General features: G+C 47.5%; 1 protein-coding gene across 3 annotated transcripts in view; it reads right to left on the bottom strand.

Annotated features, from left to right (window-relative positions):
* Positions 1-14,717: 14,717 nt before the first annotated feature.
* The window catches only part of fbxw11a (F-box and WD repeat domain containing 11a), a 73,719-nt gene continuing 65,659 nt past the window's right edge, over positions 14,718-22,777 (bottom strand). For all 3 annotated transcript variants that reach the window (XM_017485562.3, XM_017485561.3, XM_053685758.1), the window contains one exon: positions 14,718-15,743. The gene's annotated coding sequence lies outside the window, so the exon portion shown is untranslated. The remainder of the gene's footprint in view (positions 15,744-22,777) is intronic.

The raw sequence follows: 22,777 nt of genomic DNA, 5'->3' as shown, positions 1-22,777 counted from the left end.
GTGATCGATTGATTATCGTGTTACAATGGCACCTGTCAAGCAACTGACGAGTTCTCAAAGTTGATGGGTTGGAAGCAGGAAAAATAGGATCTGAGCTTGAGGATCTGAGCAACTTTCATAAGGGCCTAATTGTGATGGCTAGACGACTAAGTCGGAGCATCTACAAAACAGCAGGTCTTGTGGGGTGTACACGGTATGCTGTGGTTAGTACCTACAAAAGTGGTCCAAGGAAGGACAACCGGTGTACCGGCGACAGAGTCATGGCCACCCAAGGCTCATTGATGGGGAATGTGGGGAGTGAAGGCTAGCCCATCTGGTCCGATCACACAGAAAAGCTACTGTAGCACAAATTGCTGAAAAAGTTCACGCTGGCTATGATAGAAAGGTGTCAGAACACACAGTGCATCACAGCTTGCTGTGTATGAGGCTGCGTAGCCACACACCGGTCAGAGTGCCCATGTTGACCCCTGTTCACTTCCGAAAGCAACTACAATGGGCACGTGAGCAATGGAAGAAGGTGACCTGGTCTGAAGAATCACGTTTTCTTTTACATCATGTGGACAGCCGGGTGCGGGTGTGTTCCTTAGCTGGGGAAGAGATAGCACCAGGATGCACTATGGAAAGAAGGCAAGCCTGCAGAGGCAGTTTGATGCTCTGGGCAGTGTTCTGCTTGGAAACCTTGTCCTGGCATTCATGTGGATGTTACTTTGACACGTACCACCTACCTAAACATCGCTGCAGACCAAGTACACCCTGTCATGGCAACGGTATTCCCTAATGGCAGTGGCCTCTTTCAGCAGGATAATGCTCCCTGCCACATTGCAAAAATTGTTCAGGAATAGTTTGATGAACATGACATGTTCAAGGTGTTGAATCGGCCTCCAAATTCCCCAGATTTCAATCCGATCTTGCATCTGTGGGACGTGCTGGAGAAACAAGTCTGATCCAACCTCACAACTAACAGGACTTAAAGGATCTGCTGCTAAAGTTTTGGAGCCAGATACGACAGCACACCTTCAGAGGTCTTGTGGAGTCCATACTTCTATGGGTCAGAGCTGTTTTGGTGGCACAAGGGGGACCAACATGTACAACATGTAGATTTCACTCTATCCTACTATCTTTCTCTCCCTGTCTCTCTTTCTACAATGTCTTTCACTTTCTCTCCATCTCTTCCCTACTCACCAAGTCTAATGGGATAGTGATTAGTGGACACATTCATATTTTCCCTTCAATGTGTTGTGCCAGCAAAACGCCTGTAAGCCCTACGACACTGAGGACAGTTGTGCCAGGGGAGTGTGAGTGTGCTGGTAAGTGTGGGTGATTGGTGTAAAAGCAGCACAGCATGAGACACTTGTTTACCGTGTTATTCTGAATACATTGTGTCTGTCATGAGCTGAGTTTTGCCATGTTTCCATGCATTGTGTCCACACGGAGAGTGTGGTGTGAGTGTGTGTGCTGGTAGTCGTGGGAACTTTAACTTTGTATTCGGAGGTCCAAATGCAGTGCTTGGTGCAATGAAACCTGACACCCCCCCCAAACACACACTCATGTTCCCCTTACCCACCCAGCACTCTGAATTAAGACACATGTGGAAACAATTCAGCCGGTGCCCTGAGCAGGCAAGCCCTCGCACACTGAGGTACATACACACACATACATATACACAAAACATATCCATTGCTAACGTACTCATTGCATATACGCGGCAAACCTGCCCACACACACAGTGCATGGTAGCCACACACAGGCACATAGGTAAACATTCATAGCACATGCAGATGTATTCAAGTCTCCATGCTTCACTTGATGTGAACACATAAACAGAAGACAAAAAAAATCACTTCCGACACATCACGCACCCTGTGCACTAACCACTATTTTAACTTCAGGATACAGAGAGAACGAGAAATATGTGTTAACAGCAATGGCTTGGCATTTTATATCTTTTTTTCAGGTTGTGAGTATATGTGTATGTGTGAATGTTCAGAGGTTTGAGTCATCTCCCATGAGACTCTGGTAAGTGAGCACCTCAGGGTCCTGCAAAGTTGCGTTTTAGGCCTGTTGTTTTTGTTTTTGCACCTGGTTACATGGAATTCAAAGTGAATTAACAATCTGGTGATGTGGCTAGAACCTAATTTATGGATAAGCTAACATCTTTTGTAATGCTTCAGAGCAGCTGGCCAGAAAACATCTGGAGCCTCAAGGAGAGAGAGTTCTCACCTATCACACTGAATTAGGCTATGAGTGAAGTTAGTGCAGAATTTCCAGGCCAGGCTAAGCACAGACTATATGAGAGAGAGAGAGAGAGAGAGAGAGAGAGAGAGAGAGAGAGAGAGAGAGAGAGAGAGAGAGAATGTGCAAGTTAGTGTACATATGCAAGAAGAAAGGGCAGGGTTGTTTTTTGATATAGCCAAAGTGCAGAAACAAGCCAAATTCTGTAATTTAATATTTCACTGCTTCAACATCTGGAGCTGCATATAAAAATGGAAAATGGAGGGAAGGAATGAGAGAATTAAAGAGAGAGCGGGATAGAGAGAGAGAGAGAGAGAGAGAGAGAGAGAGAGAGAGAGAGAGCAAGAAAGATGAAAACACATCCTCTCTTCTATAGAATAGCCATCCTAATACTCTTCTTTCTTGTTTTCTAAAAGTAAAAATATGGGTTTTTAAAAAAAAAACATTTTTGTTGTCTTGCAATAGAGGCCTTTTTTTTTAAGTGGGTAGGTAATGTGGGTGTAACACATATGCACATACAAACACGTTCACATGCATGCTATGTGTGTAATCGTCTCTTGGCATAAGAGTGTAGGTGATCTGAGTGTGATTATTGCTTGGCTCTGTCAGTGGTGATGATGACATTCAATACTCTGTGTGTGAGTGTATATGTGTTTTCCATCATGTACAAATTGAAATCAGTCTTTTATAACTACAATTATCACCATTCTACCATGCTAACTAATAAAACCATTACAACCATTATTCATTATTGAGCCTGAGGTTCCTGCTCACACAGACCGGAATACTCAGTATTTATCACTTGTGTAATTACGCTGACGTGTGCTCTGTGTCACGCTAAACAATTATGAGTAACACAGCTATTTTCCCCTTCAAATGCCACTATCTGTAAATGCTGATCTGTTTGTGTATGTTAGTGATTGCATGTGTCTTTCACGCAGTATCTATTCATCTATGAATTATCGATTCTCGATGTTTATGCGTCGATTCCTTTGATTGGCTTCGCCACCAATTGAGCACAGCTGTGTTTGAACAAGTAGATATGAAGTCAAGGAAGAAGGCAGTACACAACCACACACATACCCTCAATCTGTGCATGTGCCCAGATTGTGCTAATCCTCTATCTTCACTCTCATTAATGTGTGTTTGCGTTCGTCACGGTTCTCTATTATCATCTGAACAACTGGAGAGAAGTCAGAGCTTTTGTTTGTAATTATAGGGACTTGAGAATAAAGGGAATTATGAGTAAAAAGAAGACAGAGAATGTTCAAAGGAAAAAAAAAAACAACAACTTCAATGTGTCTGTGACATATTAGTCATTTTTACTGAAATTGTTTTTTGACCCCTCTTCCCCTTTTCCCCTTCTCTCTCTCTCTCGCTCTCTGTTCATCCCCAAACACTAATGCAGTGAAAAGGGAAATATGCATAGTGACTGTTCTCATGTGGAATGCTCCAAAACTGTTGGTCTTTGACTGTCAGTTTGAGTCCAGAGCGTGGAGTGACTGCTTATTGATGTGTGTTTGCTTTGGAAATATGTGCAGGCCTCAGTTCTGGGAAAGCCTGGGTCTAAAGTAAGACTCTAACCCGAGGGAGGGAGCTGGCCACTGGGTTCATTGATTTGGTGTTGCATCTTGGAATATTTAGGCTACCTCTACTATTACAGAGACATCTGTCTTGAAATGCATGCAGACAAAAGCAGACAATTCTAGCCTAATGCATTTCACATTTACACTGACTTGTCACAGAATTTGGTTTGTCCCATTCTTCTCGAAAGGAAGAAAGATCATGAAAGATCATCACTCATAATCATGTGATTGTCTCGACTAGGATCATCTCTCAGTTTCAGAGTGTTGTTAATCCAGACACTTGCCTTGTACAATAAAGGCATGAGTTGATTGCATGCATTTCATTTTTTGTTCCTTAGTGCCATTGTTTTGGAGCCTTCAGTGATATAATGGTTTATCACCACTAATCTTGCAGTCTGGAGCAGAACTCCTTTTCTCTCATTCCTCCATTCTCACTTTTAACTTGATGCTTGCTCTAATAGTAAATAGACAAAACATTAATTGTACAATCGTAGAGCAAACAGGAGCCAGAGAGTATGTGAAAATATCTCATACACCCCAGACGAATAGTCCAGTAAATTCTCTTGATCTATGGTATTCTACTCTTTCCAGAGACATAGTGTGACTATTGGTAGTAAAAAGTGGCTAGATTAAGCATGGAACACTGGGACTGTTGTGAACTATGTTGGGATGAGCTGGTTAGAATTGGGTTTGGGCAGGGTGGTAAGGATTAGCTTGGGGAGGTAATTAATTAATTGGGTAATTAACTGGGGGGGTAAAGTTTGGCTGGGGGAGGGTAGTCAAGTAAGGTTTAAGTTGGTAAGGACTGATATGATCTTGATATGGATTGGGTTTGCAACAGGCAGGCATTGATACTGAAATTGCTTTGGAAAGGTTTTGATGATTTTGGTAAGGGTTACACTGATAAGTTGCAATAAGTGGTAGGTTGGTAGGGATTGAGCTGATAAGTGGTAATAAGTGGTAGGTTGGTAAGGGATGGTTTTGTTAAGGATAATGCTAACAAATCGTAAGTGTTAGGTTGGTACGGATAATGCTGATAAGTCGTAATAAGTAGTAGGTTGGTAAGGGTTGGTTTTGGAAAGGATAATGCTAATAAGTGGTAATAAGTGGTAGGTTGATAAGGAATGATTTTGGTAAGGATAATGCTGATAAGTGGTAATAAGTGGTAGGTTGATAAGGAATGATTTTGGTAAGGATAATGCTGATAAGTGGTAATAAGTGGTAGGTTGATAAGGAATGATTTTGGTAAGGATAATGCTGATAAGTGGTAATAAGTGGTAGGTTGATAAGGAATGATTTTGGTAAGGATAATGCTGATAAGTGGCAATATGGCTGGTAAGGGTTAATTTTGGGAAGGATAACACTGATTGGTGGTAATAATTGGAAGGTTGATATGTGATGGTTTTGGTAAGGATAACATTAACAAGTGGTAATAAGTGGTAGGTTGTTAAGGGTTAGTCTGGGTAAGGATTATGCTGATAAGTGGTAGGATGGTAAGGGCCAGTTTTGGTAAGGATAATGCTGATAAGTGGCAATAAATGGTAGGTTGGTAAGGGTGGGTTTGGTAAGGATTGTGCTGATAAGAGGAAATAAGTGGTAGGTTGGTAAGGAATGGTTTTGTTAAGGATAATGTTAACAAATGAGAAGTGGTAGGTTGGTACAGATAATGCTGATAAGTGGTAAGTGATAGGTTGGTAAGGATTGAGCTGATAAGTGGTAGGTTAGCAAGGGTTGGTTTTGTTAAGGATAATGCTAACAAATGGTAAGTGGTAGGTTGGTACAGATAATGTTGATAAATGGTAATAAGTGGTAGGTTGGTAAGGAATGGTTTTGGTAAGGATAATGCTGATAAGTGGCAATACGTAACAGGCTGGTAAGGGTTAGTTTTGGGAAGGATGATGCTGATTGGTGGTAATAAGTGGTAGGTTGGTATATGATGGTTTTGTTAAAGATAACACTAACAAGTTGAAATAAGTGGTAGGTTGGTAAGGGTTAGTCTTGGTAAGGATTACACTGATAAGTGGAAGGTCGTTAAGGGATGGTTTAGGTAAGGATAACACTAACTAGTGGTAATAAGTGGTAGGTTGGAAAGGGTTGGTTTTGGTAAGGCTAATGCTGATAAGTGGTAATAAGTGGTAGGTTGGTAGGGATTGAGCTGATAAGTGGTAGGTTGATAAGGGTTGGTATTAGAAAGGATAATGCTGATAAGTGGTAATAAGGGGTAGGGTGGTGAGGAATGGTTTTGGTAAGGATAATGCTGATAAGTGGTAATAAGTGGTAGGTTGATAAGGAATGGTTTTGGTAAGGATAATGCTGATAAGTGGCAATACTTAACAGGCTGGTAAGGGTTAGTTTTGGGAAGGATAATGCTGATTGGTGGTAATAAGTGGTAGGTTGGTATGTGATGGTTTTGGGAAGGATAACACTAACAAGTGGAAAGAAGTGGTAGGCTGGTAAGGGTTGGGTTTTGGTAAGGATTGTGCTGATACATGATCACCTAAGTTACGAGATGATAAAGGTTGGACTGGTACATGTTGGGTTAATGATTGGATTGGAGTGGAATGAACAAGATAGGCATTTGCTAATGAATAGTTTTTACATACACTAAGCAGAAGATGTAACATAAAATACACAAACAGAAAACAATGAGTTTGAACTTGATTGGCATAGATTACTTATAGATTCATTAAATAATTTTATAGCAATAAAAAAACTAAGACACACACGTGCAGAGTGCACATACCCTTGCTTGGAGTGTTCAGATTTATGCACATGATGTAAAAAAATGCTTACACACAGGGACAATAAAGAGTGAGTGAGTGTGTGTGAGTAACAAGGGGAGGGAGAGAAAGAGAGACAGAGAGAAAGAGGGAGGGAGAGACAGAGAGAGAAAGAGAGAAAGAGGGAGGGAGAGACAGAGAGAGAGAAAGAGAGAAAGAGGGAGGGAGAGAAAAAGAGACAGAAAGAGAGACAGAGAGAAAGAGGGAGGAAGAAAGAGAGAGAGAGAGAATGACCCACATCCTCCTCTGACTCTTAGCATTGCCCAGTAGGGATTGTTTGTGTAGTATCCAATGGCAACAGAAAGGGAATGAATGGGAGGGTTATATATGTTGAACTGTAATGCTATTTGGATGGTATGCATGCATTCATATGTGCATGCATGTGTTGTACTATTGTACTGAAAACCTAAATGATAGTGACATGCACACACAAATTGCTTGGACTCCAATTGTGAAATTGAACTTCTCTTTGCCCACCTCTCTCTCTCTCACTCTGATGGTTTTACCAGAGTTGTGACTCACAAGGCACCGTGCCATAACATCAGGTAGTGAGTGAGTGAAAGAGGGAGAGAGAGAGGAGGGGGGAGAGAAAGAAGTAAGGTAGAGTCAACAAAAAAGGAAAAGGAGAATAAGTAAGAACAAGGTGCAATTATAGGCAAAGAGCTGACAGCAAATGTGGAGATTAACTTCAAAAGAGAGACAAGTAATGTAATGCCTTCATTCCTTCAGAGGAATTCAGTAATAATCTCTTGTGGCCAAGTATGAAAAAGAGAGACAGAAAGGAGTATTAGTATGTAGAAGGTATAAAAAAAAAAAAAAGGGAGGGGTAAGAATATCTATGTGGTATTTTCCCTCCTATTCTGGTGGTAGTGGTTACTTAATGTGTTTATGAGAAAATGTGATTGTGTGTTTTATGAGGGTATGAGTGCATACTAGTTTGCAAATGAATGGTAGGTACAGTAAATGCCTGCAAGGCTATTAAAATATCCCATTCACAGAGAGAGAAAGAGAGAGAGCAAGAGAGAGAGACTGTCAGTCACAATGTCCCATCACGTCAGGGATTCCATTATTCTATTCTTAACTAATCAGCAGCTTACTCTTGCTTTTTGACATGTAGAGAAGTCCCTGATTTCTTTTCTCGGGAACGCAGGATGCAAGGTGAACACACACCCTGGATGTCATGCTTTTCTCTTATCTCAGGACACCACCTAGGAGTATTGCACTCTGGAGGAAACTGGAGAACCAAGAGGAAACCCACACAGACACATAGAGAATGTGTGAAATGCAACACAGACAGTAACCAAAACTCAGGATCAAACCTGGGATCCTGCAGCTGTGAGGTAGCAACTCTACCCACTGCACTCCCATGCCACCCTACTGTAACATCCCTCCTTCTTCTGTACCACTTATCCTACACATGGTCACAGTTAGCTTGGAGTCTATCATGGGGACACCCTGGACAGGGTCTCAAAGCATCGCAGAGCACAATCGTACACATGATCACACACCCATTTACACACTACGGACAATTTAGAGATGCCAATCAGTCTACAACGCATGTGTCTGGACTGGGGGAGGAAACCCCCAAAGCACGGGAAGAACATGCAAACTTATTATTTTGTTCTGTTGGCTAACTTCTTAGATTTTAAACATGGCAAACGTGTTTGCTGCTATCCGTATAGTGTCAACGACGGCACATGTACATTGCAGATCATTTCACAGCTGGTAGTTACAGGATAAAGTTATTTACACACTGAAGTGATGATCTGTTTTGCAACGGCATGTAATCAACAACTTGACCAAAGCCTGCCATTCACATTGCAAGGAAAACACACTATATTAGTAAGCTAGCAATTAAAGCCACATTTGTTACACTGACATCTTATCTACCCAACATTAGCTTTGCAGAAAGCCTAGGCAGGTTTCTCAAGTTAATTAAAAAGATGTAATTGTCTTGGGGATATATATTTATGTTTTCTTAGAGTAGTAATGTTGAAGTATGTTCTGGTCAAAACCAGTTTCCATCATTGTTGGCTGTTTTGCCAGAATTCAGCCACAGCAATAACCCACAGGATTTCAAAAGGAAATCTTCAAGATAATTTGAAGAGGATCCCTTCCAGAATGTGTCAACAGATTAAAATGTGCACGTTAATTTTATTTTAGCCTGTTACGTTCTCGTGTAATATTCTGTAAAAACCAGTGCTCTGTTAGTAATAGCCATGCACTTTAACACACATGTAATCAACCACAGAGCCAGGACACAGAGCTAATCTGAACTTTGACCTTTTTTCCTCATATGACCCCCAAAACAAATGAAATTCTGTCTTTCTGCACCACACCTCTATTCTTTATCCCTTTATCCCTCTGTTTCTCCATTTCTGTGCAGTTAAGAGCCTGAGGCCTGTTTTGAGTGATTTATCAACACTACTCATAAGGGATTTCTAACTCAGTGGTAGGTCATGTACCTCTTCTCTTTTTTACGCCAAAAACACACTCCTCTCTTTCTTTACTCTGCCCTTCTACTCAGTCCCGTGGATGAGAGATATGGCATGACTATATCACAATATTTGAAGAGAATTACAGTATATGACATGTATATTTGCTGAGATTTTTTTCCCTGTAGACAGCAGACACTCCAGACACTCAGCAGACACTCCAGAGCCATTTACAAAACATGCAAATAGCTGAAGACAAAACTTCTAGGATTCAGAACCTGAAAGAGACTAATGCTAGCTTGTAACAGAAAACATTTGGCAACAGAAAACAAGGCATGATGCAGCCTGACACAAAGCAGATTAGAGATTATACCACCATGTTGTTGACTCCGATTTGTCAGAAGGCGATGATTCATTGTCTATAACAGCAGCTCTGACTATTATGCCCGCTTTAATTCACATCACAGATTTATATTAAAGTGCACCTATTATGTTTTTCAAATATTACCTTTCATGTAGTGTGTTATAGAGCTGTTTGTGAATGTAAAAACATCTCCAAAGTTTCAGAAATCAAAGCGCAGGACAATTGGAGTTATTGACTCCTAAACGAAAGAAGCGATTCTGAACACCTGAAATGAGTCGTTAATAATTCCAGACTTTACTTCCTGTACTAACCTACGAAGGTTTGTAACAAAAAGCCCTGCCTCTGGTCTTCATCTGCTGCTCCCTGACAGCGGTAGACCAATCACAACAGACTGGGACATCTGACCAATCAGAGCAGAGTACGCTCTCTGAAGGAAGGAGTTTAGAATTAATCATTTAGAATGAATCATTTAAGGAGTTATTTGTGACACTGGGGGGGAGAAAGGTAATGCTGCAGTTTAAACTATGAGCATGTTAAAGTGTTTTTTGACCTTTGGTACATGTAAATCTATTGTATGAGACATTTCAAACAAAATTAGGCATGTTTCAAAACAGTAATAGGTGCATTTTAAAGCTCTCATTGTAAAATATTGGTATTACTATAGTAACAACTTATCCAGGGACTTCTGTGGTGGACACTGTGTGGTGTTCTCAGGGAGGAGACGTTAAATAATTTTTAAAAAATGTCGTTCCACAACATTAAATCCAACTATAAACAGATTGTGTTCAATAATTTTTTGTTTTTTAATTGTAATTGTTCACAAATTGCTATGGTATATGAGAAGTAAAACACGTCAGTAAGCAATATTATAGGAAAATATTGCCGGTTTGGTAGGAGCAGTAACTCTGCTTCATCACACAGTGACTACGTATACATGGACACCAGTAATATAATTATTGACCTTATTCTGAATAAGACAATATTGTGATTAAGGTGTTGAGTCGTTTTTTGGATATTTCTTTCATGTTCCTGTTTTACATGTTATAGAACATAGATGGATTAATGGCACACATCACTACGTCCCCACGCCACGCCGTCTGACGTTCCCTCCAGAATTTCACGTATCAACATACAGTTTTGGGTGTTTAATTTTCAATTTTACGAAAGCTTCAAGTGCGGTTAATTATTTGTCATGCTGTACGTGCTAATAGACGACTGCTTGAAGCCATGAACTGTGTCCGAAACCGCATATTTACCAAAATACATGTATATCTCCTACTATATAGTAGGTAAGTACGCGTTTTTCGGACACAGCCGTGCTCTCTTGTTTGCTATTAAACGGTTGAGCGCTGCCGTGTGTGTACGTGTCCTGTCCCAAAATGTGGTGAAAACTCCCACACGACGTTAATAGTGTTATTAAGGTGTGTACATGTCCGTAATGCACTTCCATAATGCGACTAAAACAGGAATACTCAACATGCCTTAATTTGATTTGTGTTTACTTCGAGTATGACTTTAGTCGGATAAAGGTCATCAATAATCACCGTTTACATGCTAGTTTCTTAATCAGAGTATCGTCTTAATATCGGATTATTGTTGTCCATGTGAACGTACGGTCTGTCGTCGTTGTTTTCTTCTTCTCTGTAACAGCACATCCAGTCATGTCTTATTCCTAACAAGACTTATTACCAGGTGACCTTGCTAAGGTAGTTAGCTTGATAACTTGGCGAATGTTAGTGACCGACTAAAATATGGTATATTTTGGTAGATTTGGCTTCTGTTAAATAAACTGTCATCAATGTGATGATGCAAATCAAGATGTCGATTCAAAAATCCCACTCCTGTCAACCTGTGACCAATGAGGACTTATTTACCAGAAGTTAAGCAATAAGATGACTATTACAAGATTTCAAAAATGCATATTCATGTATATCCATTCATGCTGTCAGTCATTTTTAATTAGGGATGGAGAAGGATAACAGAGGCATGCAGTACTGCCACCCTCGGGACAGAATTGGTAAGAATTTTTTTTCTTTTTTTTGTAAGAGAGAAAAAGTAAGAGACAGAGAGAGCCTTAGATTAGAGAATCAGAAATCACACAGTCATGAATTTCTGTCAACAAAACAATTACAGATTTGTGATATGAGAAATACTGGACACAGATGAGATCAGTTAAGTTTCACTGATGCAACATAACCATGCCCACCTGTTACCTACTGGTGGAGTTTTCTTCTTTTTGACGTGTGTGTGTGTGTGTGTGTGTGTGCGCTGTTTCAACATGTTTGCACCATACTTGCGGGAATCATATAATCTCATGCTGGAATACGTGTTCATGTCTGAATGTGCTTGACGCACTCTCTCTCTGTCTTTTTTACTCTGCTTTTCTCTCTTCACGGTGTTCTGTAGATCACGTTACACCTCTTACAACCATGCCAGTGTTCTCCTTCTTCTCTTCTTCTGTCTATCCTCTTTTTTTTTTTCCACTGTGACTATCATTACTCTCTCGATCCCCTCTTGTACATATACACTCACAGACTTTTTTATACTTGCCTTTTTTCTCACGAACACACATATACCTCTCCAAGCATCTCAGGTTCCTGCAATTTTCCATTTTTGAGTGTTCAGATAATAATATTTGTGTGTGTGTGAGAATGAGTGAGTGAGAGAGAGTGTGTGTGAGAGAAAGAGAGAGAGAGGCAGGCATATGGGCTGCCAGTCTCCTATAAATATCAGGCCTTTTTCCCAGGGAATCCGAGACCCTGCCTCTCTCCAGTTTACACAGCTGAGCAGCATGTGCAGCAAAAAAAAAAAAAAAAAAAAAAAAACCCTCTCCTTTCTTCTCTAGTTTTTACTCTCCTGTCCTCATTTCAAGTCTGTCCGCTTTTCTCCCCTATCTTCTCAATCACTCCTACTCAGCCTTGTTCATCCTGACCAGGAAGCTCCTCACCTTTAGTTTTTACTGTTCTTCAGTCTTTTATCTGCCCCTCCCCGCCTTTACATTGATCTTTCAATAAATCTTGTGCTCTCTCTCTCTCTCCTCCTTTCACTCATCCTGTCCTCTCTTAATAACTTGTCGATCCCTTCCTAAATTTCCATTCAGGAAGGTCTGACTGGCATAAATATTTCACTCCTTGCTATCTGCACATCTTTATTTTCCTTGTTCTCTCCCTCTCTCGGTCTCTGTCCCACCACACATCTGCTACAGTAATCAGAGATATATTCCCCCACAGGGGGTGTTCGGCGCACGCGCCACGCACACACTCGCAGAGCATGTCCTTGTAGATTATCCCCTGATATTCATGTGCTACATAGGCTTGTTGTTCACACTCATGACCTCATTCTAAGAGACCTGTGGGAGGGAATCACATAAAAGTCTCAAACCTCTGTTTCAGGGAACCTAAATTACAGAAAGGTTATAATATGAATCAGTGGAACAGAGCATGTAATTCATTTTCAAGGAGTCCATTTATGTGGGGTCACAATCTTTCATCCGTATGAAACTGAAAACTGACCAACTCTAATAACTGTGAATTATAGCAGCACTTTTTTTTTTTTTGCAAGTACCTTTAAAGTCCTTCAGTACATTTTTATTATGAATGCCTTGATTACCAGACTCTGATTCACTGGTGGCTGCTGCCCTCTGGTGGACGTTAACAGATAGTGATCTATTCGAATCTTCTTCTAGTAGACACCCACATGGAACATGTGAGAACACTGCACAGACAGTAACCAGGCTTGGGATCAAACTGGGGACCCTGGAGCTGTGAGACAACAACCCTACCCACTGGGACTCCATGCAACCCACTGTTTACAAATTCAACCTAAAGTTCTTTTTAAAATCCTGACAAATTGTCGTTCAAGCATTGCTTTGTGCTCAAGGCCCCAATCATCCCCAGATTCAAGTGAACATTGTGCCCACTTTTCCCTCAAGATTCTTCAGTGCTGGCAAGGGCTGACAGAAGCCTAACAGGAGTACCCTAACACTGCAGTTAGGAGCAACCCCTCTCCCATCACAAGACTCAGCAGGCAGCTTTCATGACCCTGCTCCCAAATGAGCAAACTGCAGTGACCAGATTTACACCGTTTCACTTATGGCTGGGCGAGAAAGAAGACAGCCATGTGGCTGTACACTCTGCAGGAACAGAAGACAAGTCTGACTCAGTGGACGAGTCCACTGGCTCCTTTCCCAAATTCAAAGAGGACAAAGTTGATGAGTTGTTTATGCCTTCCACACAATCCACAGTATATGGAAGTGAATGCAGTAACAGAAATTGGCTACCACACCAGTATGGACAAGGTCTACAATAGAACAGCTGAAAGGTTCAGCATTCCCTAGCCAGGAAGACCATATCTTGGAATGGAAAACAGCTGCCAAATTCCAATTCAAGACATTCTATACAAGACAGCTACTGCCAGTCTTCTTAGAATGCCTGGTTCAACCCATTCATTCCTGGAGCAATCCATGTTCTGGTAAAAGCAGTCCAGGGATGGACAGCATTTGGATGGACTGGATTGATAAGGAAGGCAGTGAACTCTCACACTTACCCTCAGTGGAATCTCTCATGACATCCCACCTCCAACACACCCAGAAGTCCATTATGATTTCAGCAGGTCCCATCCTCATGTCCATGGCCAATTGTTTCCAGTCCTCCAATTCATGGTCTATCCACAAGCATTTCGCATGCTCAAGCAGCAGTTGCTGCCCCAATCCACCAGCCAGGGCCCAAGTCTCTCTAGGAATGGCCATATCTTGGGCCTTGTTTCAAGAATATTGATTTGCATTGCAGGGAGACACCTTTGTAAGATTTTACAAACTTGACATGAAGCCGATACTTGACTATATTTGACATTGGTCTTTAAGATAAGCTTGTCCAGCAATTTGGGAGTCACAATCTCTAATAGTTAAAACAGTTTAGTAGGTACCACTGGAACCCTGGATCTCTCATAGCATGCAGAGATGCAGCAGAAATAATGGAACGTTCCTTCTGAGGCACGGTGAGAGGAGAGGATGTGTCCCATAGTGAGATTCTTCATTCATACGATCAGATAACTGTGGCTATGGTCATGACCTAAAGTCAGCAGATGTTAGCTAGCTCACTAGTATAGCTGCACACATATGTAATATCCACGTAAGCTTCCATTTTCAATAAATAATCTAGATAACGTTTCATTAAATAGGGTGGTCCACCTAATTTAATTTGTATACATTTTTAGTCATTGAGAGCAAGATGACAGGCGTGGTGGCTCAGTGGTTAGCACGTTTGTCTCACACCTGCGACGTTTGGGGTTTGAAACCTAGGTCAAAATTCAAACACAAACATCACCATGGTCTTGTACTTTATTCACAATAAATGTATTTTTCTTAAAAAATAATAATTTTAATATAGAACAATCTTTGACACGACAGTTTGGCTTACAACTAGAATACACTATCATACAGCAAGCAGAGAGAGAGAGAGACAGAGAGAGAGAAACACAAATGCCATTGGAGTGGAACAAAGAGCTCTACAATGTCTAGCATAAGAATACAATGAAAATATGAGTACACAAATAAAAAAAAAAAAAAAAAAAGGAATAAAAAAATCTGAAAGTGAACCAAAAAAGAAGAAATAAAAAGCAGAGCCAGGAGGACGGATTCCACACTGTCTCACATGCACAACGCCCACCTCAGCCTCGAGATGAGAACGAGACGAGGTGGAGAATTCAAACTCAGTTCTGCCGACGCAGAGCAGTCACTCTCCTACGCTTAAAGAGTATGCGTTTCTGGTCTAGCCCAAGGCCAGAGAGACAGAAAGAGAGATAGAAATAATTCACTAGTCTGTCCACGTAGTCCATGTACTCCATTCTCCTTGGCAGGTTTGTTAAGAATCTCTTTCTCCAACACGACAGTCTGTCCATTCAACAGTCTCAGAAGAGAAGTGGGAAAGTTAAATCGTCCATTGACAGAGTGTTTTATATATACATGGATTTTTGTGGGGGCTTAGTGAAGGTATAAAGAGCTTAGATTATATTCTAAGAACGTCTTAGCAATACTCTGGCAATAAATATCATCATTTCAAGCTTCTAAATGCCATTTGCAGTGTGAAACTAGAGTTAATGCTGAGCAAAACCGTTAAAATTGTGCTGTGTGCTATCGTATTACAGAGACGGTGTTTCCATGTCGACTCATAGTTGGTGTGAGAATATGTTGCTGTGGCAAACTTGAGTGTTACTGGAGAAGCTTCCCATCAGACCGGAGAGATGAAAACAAGGAGGCAGTTCCTTTCACTCTTTTCAGGGATAGACAAATCCCATAGCCAATCAGCTCTCAGCTATCCCAGGACACACTGGCACACATCAAAGGTACCTGGGTTAGAGAAAAGGAGTCAAAACACTCTTTGGAGATGGTGTTTTAGTTGTTTGGCCTTGCCTGAAATAGATTGGGTGTGTAACAGCTATCTAGCGCTGTGTGGCATTGTAAGCTTGTGGATTTGTAGGGTAGTGTACGTGTAAAATTTTTACTTGAGCTACAATTAGAGATTTTCTTTTTTTTTTAAATCATGCTTTTTGGTAGCAACGCAAATATGAGAGGGGCATGGGCATGCATGTGTGTGTGTGTGTGTGTGCGCGCTATCTGGAGATGGACGTGTAGGTGTGTGCGTGTGTACCCGCAATCTGGAGATGTACGTGTGTGTGTGTGTGTGTGTGTGTGTGTGTGTGTGTGTACCCGCGATCTGGAGATGTACATTTATTTGTGTGTGTGTGTGTGTGTGTGTGTGTGTGTGTGTGTGTGTGTACCCGCTATCTGGAGATGTATGTGTGTGTGTGTGTGTGTACCCGCTATTTGGAGATGTATGTGTAGAAGTGTGTGTGTGTGTGTGTGTGTGTAACCGCTATCTGGAGATTTTACTTGAGCTACAATTAGAGATTTTATTATTTTTTTTAAATCATGCTTTTTGGTAGCAACGCAAATATGAGAGAGGCATGGGCATGTGTGTGGGTGTGTACCTGCTATCAGGAGATGTACGTGTAGGGGTGTGTGTGTGTGTGTGTGTGTGTGTGTGTGTGTGTGTGTGAGAACCGGCTGCCTGGAAACGGACGTGTAGGGGTGTGTGTGTGTGTGTGTGTGTAGGGGTGTGTGTGTAGGTGTACCCGATGCCTGGAGACGGACGTGTAGGGGTGTGTGTGTGTGTGTGTGTGTAGGGATGTGTGTGTGTGTGTGTGTGTGTGTGTGTGTGTGTGTGTGTGTGTGTGGGGATGTGTGTGTAGGTGCACCCGCTGCCTGGAGACGGACGTGTAGGGGTGTGTGTGTGTGTGTGGGTGTGTGTGTGTGTGTGGGTGTACCCGCTGCCTGGAGACGGACGTGTAGGGGTGTGTGTGTGTGTGTGTGTGTGTGTGTGTGTGTGTGTGTGTGTGTGTAGGTGTACCCGCTGCCTGGAGACGGACGTGTAGGAGTGTGTGTGTGTGTGTGTGTGTGTGTGTGTGTACCCGCTGCATGGAGACGGACGTGTAGGGGTGTGTGTGTGGGTATACCCGCTGCCTAGAGACGGACGTGTAGGGGTGTGTGTGTGGGTGTACCCGCTGCCTGGAGACGGACGAGAATGGGTGTGTGTGTGGGTGTACCCGCTGCCTGGAGACGGACGTGTAGGGGGGTGTGTGTGTGTGTGTGTGTGTGTGTGTGTACCCGCTGCCTGGAGACGGACGTGTAGGGGTGTGTGTGTGTGTGTGTACCCGCTGCCTGGAGACAGACGTGTAGGGGTGTGTGTGTGTGTGTGTGTGTGTGTGTGTGTGTGTGTGTGTGTGGGTGAGCGGGTGTACCCGCGGCCTGGAGACGGACGTGTAGGGATGTGTGTGTGTGTGTGTGTGTGTGTGTGTGTGTAACCGCTGCCTGGAGACGGACGTGTGTGTGTGTGTGTGTGTGTGTGTGTGTGTGTGTAACCGCTGCCTGGAGACGGACGTGAAGGGATGTACCCGCTGACTTGAGACGGACGTGAAGGGGTGTACCCACTGCCCGGAGACGGACGTGAAGGGGTGTGTGTGTGTGTGTGTGTGGGTGAGCGGGTGTACCCACTGCCTGGAGACGGACGTGTAGGGGTGTGTGTTTGTGGGTGAGCGGGTGTACCCGCTGCCTGGAGACAGACATGTGTGGGTTTATGTGGGTGAGCGGGTGAACCCACTGCCTGGAGACGGACGTGTGTGTGTGTGTGTGTGTGTGTGGGTGAGCGGGTGTACCCGCTGCCTGGAGACGGACGTGTAGGTGTGTGTGTACCCGCTGCCTGGAGACGGACGTGTAGGGGTGTGTGTACCTGCTGCCTGGAGACGGACGTGTAGGGATGTGTGTGTGGGTGAGCGGGTGTACCCGCTGGCTGGAGACGGACGTGTAGGGGTGTGTGTGTGGGTGAGCGGGTGTACCCGCTGCCCGGAGACGGACGTGTAGGGGTGTGTGTGTGGGTGAGCGGGTGAACCCGCTGCCCGGAGACGGACGTGTGTGTGTGTGGGTGAGCGGGTGTACCCGCTGCCTGGAGACGGACGTGTGTGTGGGTGAGCGGGTGTACCCGCTGCCTGGAGACGGACGTGTAGGGGTGTGTGTGTGTATGTGGGTGAGCGGGTGTACCCGCTGCCTGGAGACGGACGTGTAGGGGTGTGTGTGTGTGGGTGAGCGGGTGTACCCGCTGCCTGGAGACGGAGGTGTGTGTATGTGTGTGTGTGTGTGTGTGGGTGAGCGGGTGTACCCGCTGCCCGGAGACGGACGTGTAGGGGTGTGGGTGAGCGGGTGTACCCGCTGCCCGGAGACGGACGTGTAGGGGTGTGTGTGTGGGTGAGCGGGTGTACCCGCTGCCCGGAGACGGACGTGTAGGGGTGTGTGTGTGGGTGAGCGGGTGTACCCGCTGCCCGGAGACGGACGTGTAGGGGTGTGTGTGTGGGTGAGCGGGTGTACCCGCTGCCCGGAGACGGACGTGTAAGGGTGTGTGTGTGGGTGAGCGGGTGTACCCGCTGCCCGGAGACGGACGTGTAGGGGTGTGTGTGTGGGTGAGCGGGTGTACCCGCTGCCCGGAGACGGACGTGTAGGGGTGTGTGTGTGGGTGAGCGGGTGTACCCGCTGCCCGGAGACGGACGTGTAGGGGTGTGTGTGTGGGTGAGCGGGTGAACCCGCTGCCCGGAGACGGACGTGTGTGTGTGTGGGTGAGCGGGTGTACCGGCTGCCCGGAGACGGACGTGTGTGTGTGTGGGTGAGCGGGTGTACCCGCTGCCCGGAGACGGACGTGTGTGGGGGTGAGCGGGTGTACCCGCTGCCTGGAGACGGACGTGTAGGGGTGTGTGTGTGTATGTGGGTGAGCGGGTGTACCCGCTGCCTGGAGACGGACGTGTAGGGGTGTGTGTGTGTGGGTGAGCGGGTGTACCCGCTGCCTGGAGACAGACATGTGTGGGTTTATGTGGGTGAGCGGGTGAACCCACTGCCTGGAGACGGACGTGTGTGTGTGTGTGTGGGTGAGCGGGTGTACCCGCTGCCTGGAGACGGACATGTAGGTGTGTGTGTACCCGCTGCCTGGAGACGGACGTGTAGGGGTGTGTGTACCTGCTGCCTGGAGACGGACGTGTAGGGATGTGTGTGTGGGTGAGCGGGTGTACCCGCTGCCTGGAGACGGACGTGTAGGGGTGTGTGTGTGGGTGAGCGGGTGTACCCGCTGCCTGGAGACGGAGGTGTGTGTATGTGTGTGTGTGTGTGTGTGTGTGGGTGAGCGGGTGTACCCGCTGCCCGGAGACGGACGTGTAGGGGTGTGTGTGTGGGTGGGCGGGTGTACCCGCTGCCTGGAGACAGACATGTGTGGGTTTATGTGGGTGAGCGGGTGAACCCACTGCCTGGAGACGGACGTGTGTGTGTGTGTGTGTGTGTGTGTGGGTGAGCGGGTGTACCCGCTGCCTGGAGACGGACGTGTAGGTGTGTGTGTACCCGCTGCCTGGAGACGGACGTGTAGGGGTGTGCGTACCTGCTGCCTGGAGACGGACGTGTAGGGATGTGTGTGTGGGTGAGCGGGTGTACCCGCTGCCTGGAGACGGACGTGTAGGGGTGTGTGTGTGGGTGGGTGTGGGTGAGCGGGTGTACCCGCTGGCTGGAGACGGACGTGTAGGGGTGTGTGTGTGGGTGAGCGGGTGTACCCGCTGCCCGGAGACGGACGTGTAGGGGTGTGTGTGTGGGTGAGCGGGTGAACCCGCTGCCCGGAGACGGACGTGTAGGGGTGTGTGTGTGGGTGAGCGGGTGAACCCGCTGCCCGGAGACGGACGTGTGTGTGTGTGGGTGAGCGGGTGTACCCGCTGCCTGGAGACGGACGTGTGTGTGTGTGGGTGAGCGGGTGTACCCGCTGCCTGGAGACGGACGTGTGTGTGGGTGAGCGGGTGTACCCGCTGCCTGGAGACGGACGTGTAGGGGTGTGTGTGTGTATGTGGGTGAGCGGGTGTACCCGCTGCCTGGAGACGGACGTGTGTGTGTGTGGGTGAGCGGGTGTACCCGCTGCCTGGAGACGGACGTGTGTGTGGGTGAGCGGGTGTACCCGCTGCCTGGAGACGGACGTGTAGGGGTGTGTGTGTGTATGTGGGTGAGCGGGTGTACCCGCTGCCTGGAGACGGACGTGTGTGTGTGTGGGTGAGCGGGTGTACCCGCTGCCTGGAGACGGACGTGTGTGTGGGTGAGCGGGTGTACCCGCTGCCTGGAGACGGACGTGTAGGGGTGTGTGTGTGTGTATGTGGGTGAGCGGGTGTACCCGCTGCCTGGAGACGGACGTGTAGGGGTGTGTGAGTGTATGTGGGAGAGCGGGTGTACCCGCTGCCTGGAGACGGACGTGTAGGGGTGTGTGTGTGTGTGGGTGAGCGGGTGTACCCGCTGCCTGGAGACAGACATGTGTGGGTTTATGTGGGTGAGCGGGTGTACCCGCTGCCTGGAGACGGACGTGTAGGTGTGTGTGTACCCGCTGCCTGGAGACGGACGTGTAGGAGTGTGTGTACCTGCTGCCTGGAGACGGACGTGTAGGGATGTGTGTGTGGGTGAGTGGGTGTACCCGCTGCCTGGAGACGGACGTGTAGGGGTGTGTGTGTGGGTGGGTGTGGGTGAGCGGGTGTACCCGCTGGCTGGAGACGGACGTGTAGGGGTGTGTGTGTGGGTGAGCGGGTGTACCCGCTGCCCGGAGACGGAGGTGTGTGTATGTGTGTGTGTGTGTGTGTGGGTGAGCGGGTGTACCCGCTGCCCGGAGACGGACGTGTAGGGGTGTGTGTGTGGGTGAGCGGGTGTACCCCGCTGCCCGGAGACGGACGTGTAGGGGTGTGTGTGTGTGGGTGAGCGGGTGTACCCGCTGCCCGGAGACGGACGTGTAGGGGTGTGTGTGTGTATGTGGGTGAGCGGGTGTACCCGCTGCCCGGAGACGGACGTGTAGGGGTGTGTGTGTGGGTGAGCGGGTGTACCCGCTGCCCGGAGACGGACGTGTAGGGGTGTGTGTGTGGGTGAGCGGGTGTACCCGCTGCCCGGAGACGGACGAGTAGGGGTGTGTGTGTGGGTGAGCGGGTGTACCCGCTGCCCGGAGACGGACGTATAGGGGTGTGTGTGTGGGTGACCGGGTGTACCCGCTGCCCGGAGACGGACGTGTAGGGGTGTGTGTGTGTGGGTGAGCGGGTGTACCCGCTGCCCGGAGACGGACGTGTAGGGGTGTGTTTGTGGGTGAGCGGGTGAACCCGCTGCCCGGAGACGGACGTGTGTGTGTGTGTGGGTGAGCGGGTGTACCCGCTGCCAGGAGACGGACGTGTGTGTGGGTGAGCGGGTGTACCCGCTGCCTGGAGACGGACGTGTAGGGGTGTGTGTGTGTGGGTGAGCGGGTGTACCCGCTGCCTGGAGACGGACGTGTGTGTGTGTGTGTGTGTGTGTGGGTGAGCGGGTGTACCCGCTGCCTGGAGACGGACGTGTAGGTGTGTGTGTACCCGCTGCCTGGAGACGGACGTGTAGGGGTGTGTGTACCTGCTGCCTGGAGACGGACGTGTAGGGATGTGTGTGTGGGTGAGCGGGTGTACCCGCTGCCTGGAGACGGACGTGTAGGGGTGTGTGTGTGGGTGGGTGTGGGTGAGCGGGTGTACCCGCTGGCTGGAGACGGACGTGTAGGGGTGTGTGTGTGGGTGAGCGGGTGTACCCGCTGCCCGGAGACGGACGTGTAGGGGTGTGTGTGTGGGTGAGCGGGTGAACCCGCTGCCCGGAGACGGACGTGTAGAGGTGTGTGTGTGGGTGAGCGGGTGAACCCGCTGCCCGGAGACGGACGTGTGTGTGTGTGGGTGAGCGGGTGTACCCGCTGCCTGGAGACGGACGTGTGTGTGGGTGAGCGGGTGTACCCGCTGCCTGGAGACGGACGTGTAGGGGTGTGTGTGTGTATGTGGGTGAGCGGGTGTACCCGCTGCCTGGAGACGGACGTGTAGGGGTGTGTGTGTGTGGGTGAGCGGGTGTACCCGCTGCCTGGAGACAGACATGTGTGGGTTTATGTGGGTGAGCGGGTGAACCCACTGCCTGGAGACGGACGTGTGTGTGTGTGTGTGGGTGAGCGGGTGTACCCGCTGCCTGGAGACGGACATGTAGGTGTGTGTGTACCCGCTGCCTGGAGACGGACGTGTAGGGGTGTGTGTACCTGCTGCCTGGAGACGGACGTGTAGGGATGTGTGTGTGGGTGAGCGGGTGTACCCGCTGCCTGGAGACGGACGTGTAGGGGTGTGTGTGTGGGTGGGTGTGGGTGAGCGGGTGTACCCGCTGGCTGGAGACGGACGTGTAGGGGTGTGTGTGTGGGTGAGCGGGTGTACCCGCTGCCTGGAGACGGAGGTGTGTGTATGTGTGTGTGTGTGTGTGTGTGTGTGTGTGTGTGTGTGTGTGTGTGGGTGAGCGGGTGTACCCGCTGCCCGGAGACGGACGTGTAGGGGTGTGTGTGTGGGTGAGCGGGTGTACCCGCTGCCTGGAGACAGACATGTGTGGGTTTATGTGGGTGAGCGGGTGAACCCACTGCCTGGAGACGGACGTGTGTGTGTGTGTGTGTGTGGGTGAGCGGGTGTACCCGCTGCCTGGAGACGGACGTGTAGGTGTGTGTGTACCCGCTGCCTGGAGACGGACGTGTAGGGGTTTGTGTACCTGCTGCCTGGAGACGGACGTGTAGGGATGTGTGTGTGGGTGAGCGGGTGTACCCGCTGCCTGGAGACGGACGTGTAGGGGTGTGTGTGTGGGTGGGTGTGGGTGAGCGGGTGTACCCGCTGGCTGGAGACGGACGTGTAGGGGTGTGTGTGTGGGTGAGCGGGTGTACCCGCTGCCCGGAGACGGACGTGTAGGGGTGTGTGTGTGGGTGAGCGGGTGAACCCGCTGCCCGGAGACGGACGTGTGTGTGTGTG

The sequence above is a fragment of the Ictalurus punctatus genome, chromosome 14 (genome assembly GCF_001660625.3).
Source record: "Ictalurus punctatus breed USDA103 chromosome 14, Coco_2.0, whole genome shotgun sequence".
NCBI classification, from domain to species: domain Eukaryota; kingdom Metazoa; phylum Chordata; class Actinopteri; order Siluriformes; family Ictaluridae; genus Ictalurus; species Ictalurus punctatus.
The sequence above is the reverse complement of the archived record's forward strand: the minus strand, read 5'-3'. Positions and strand labels throughout refer to the sequence as shown.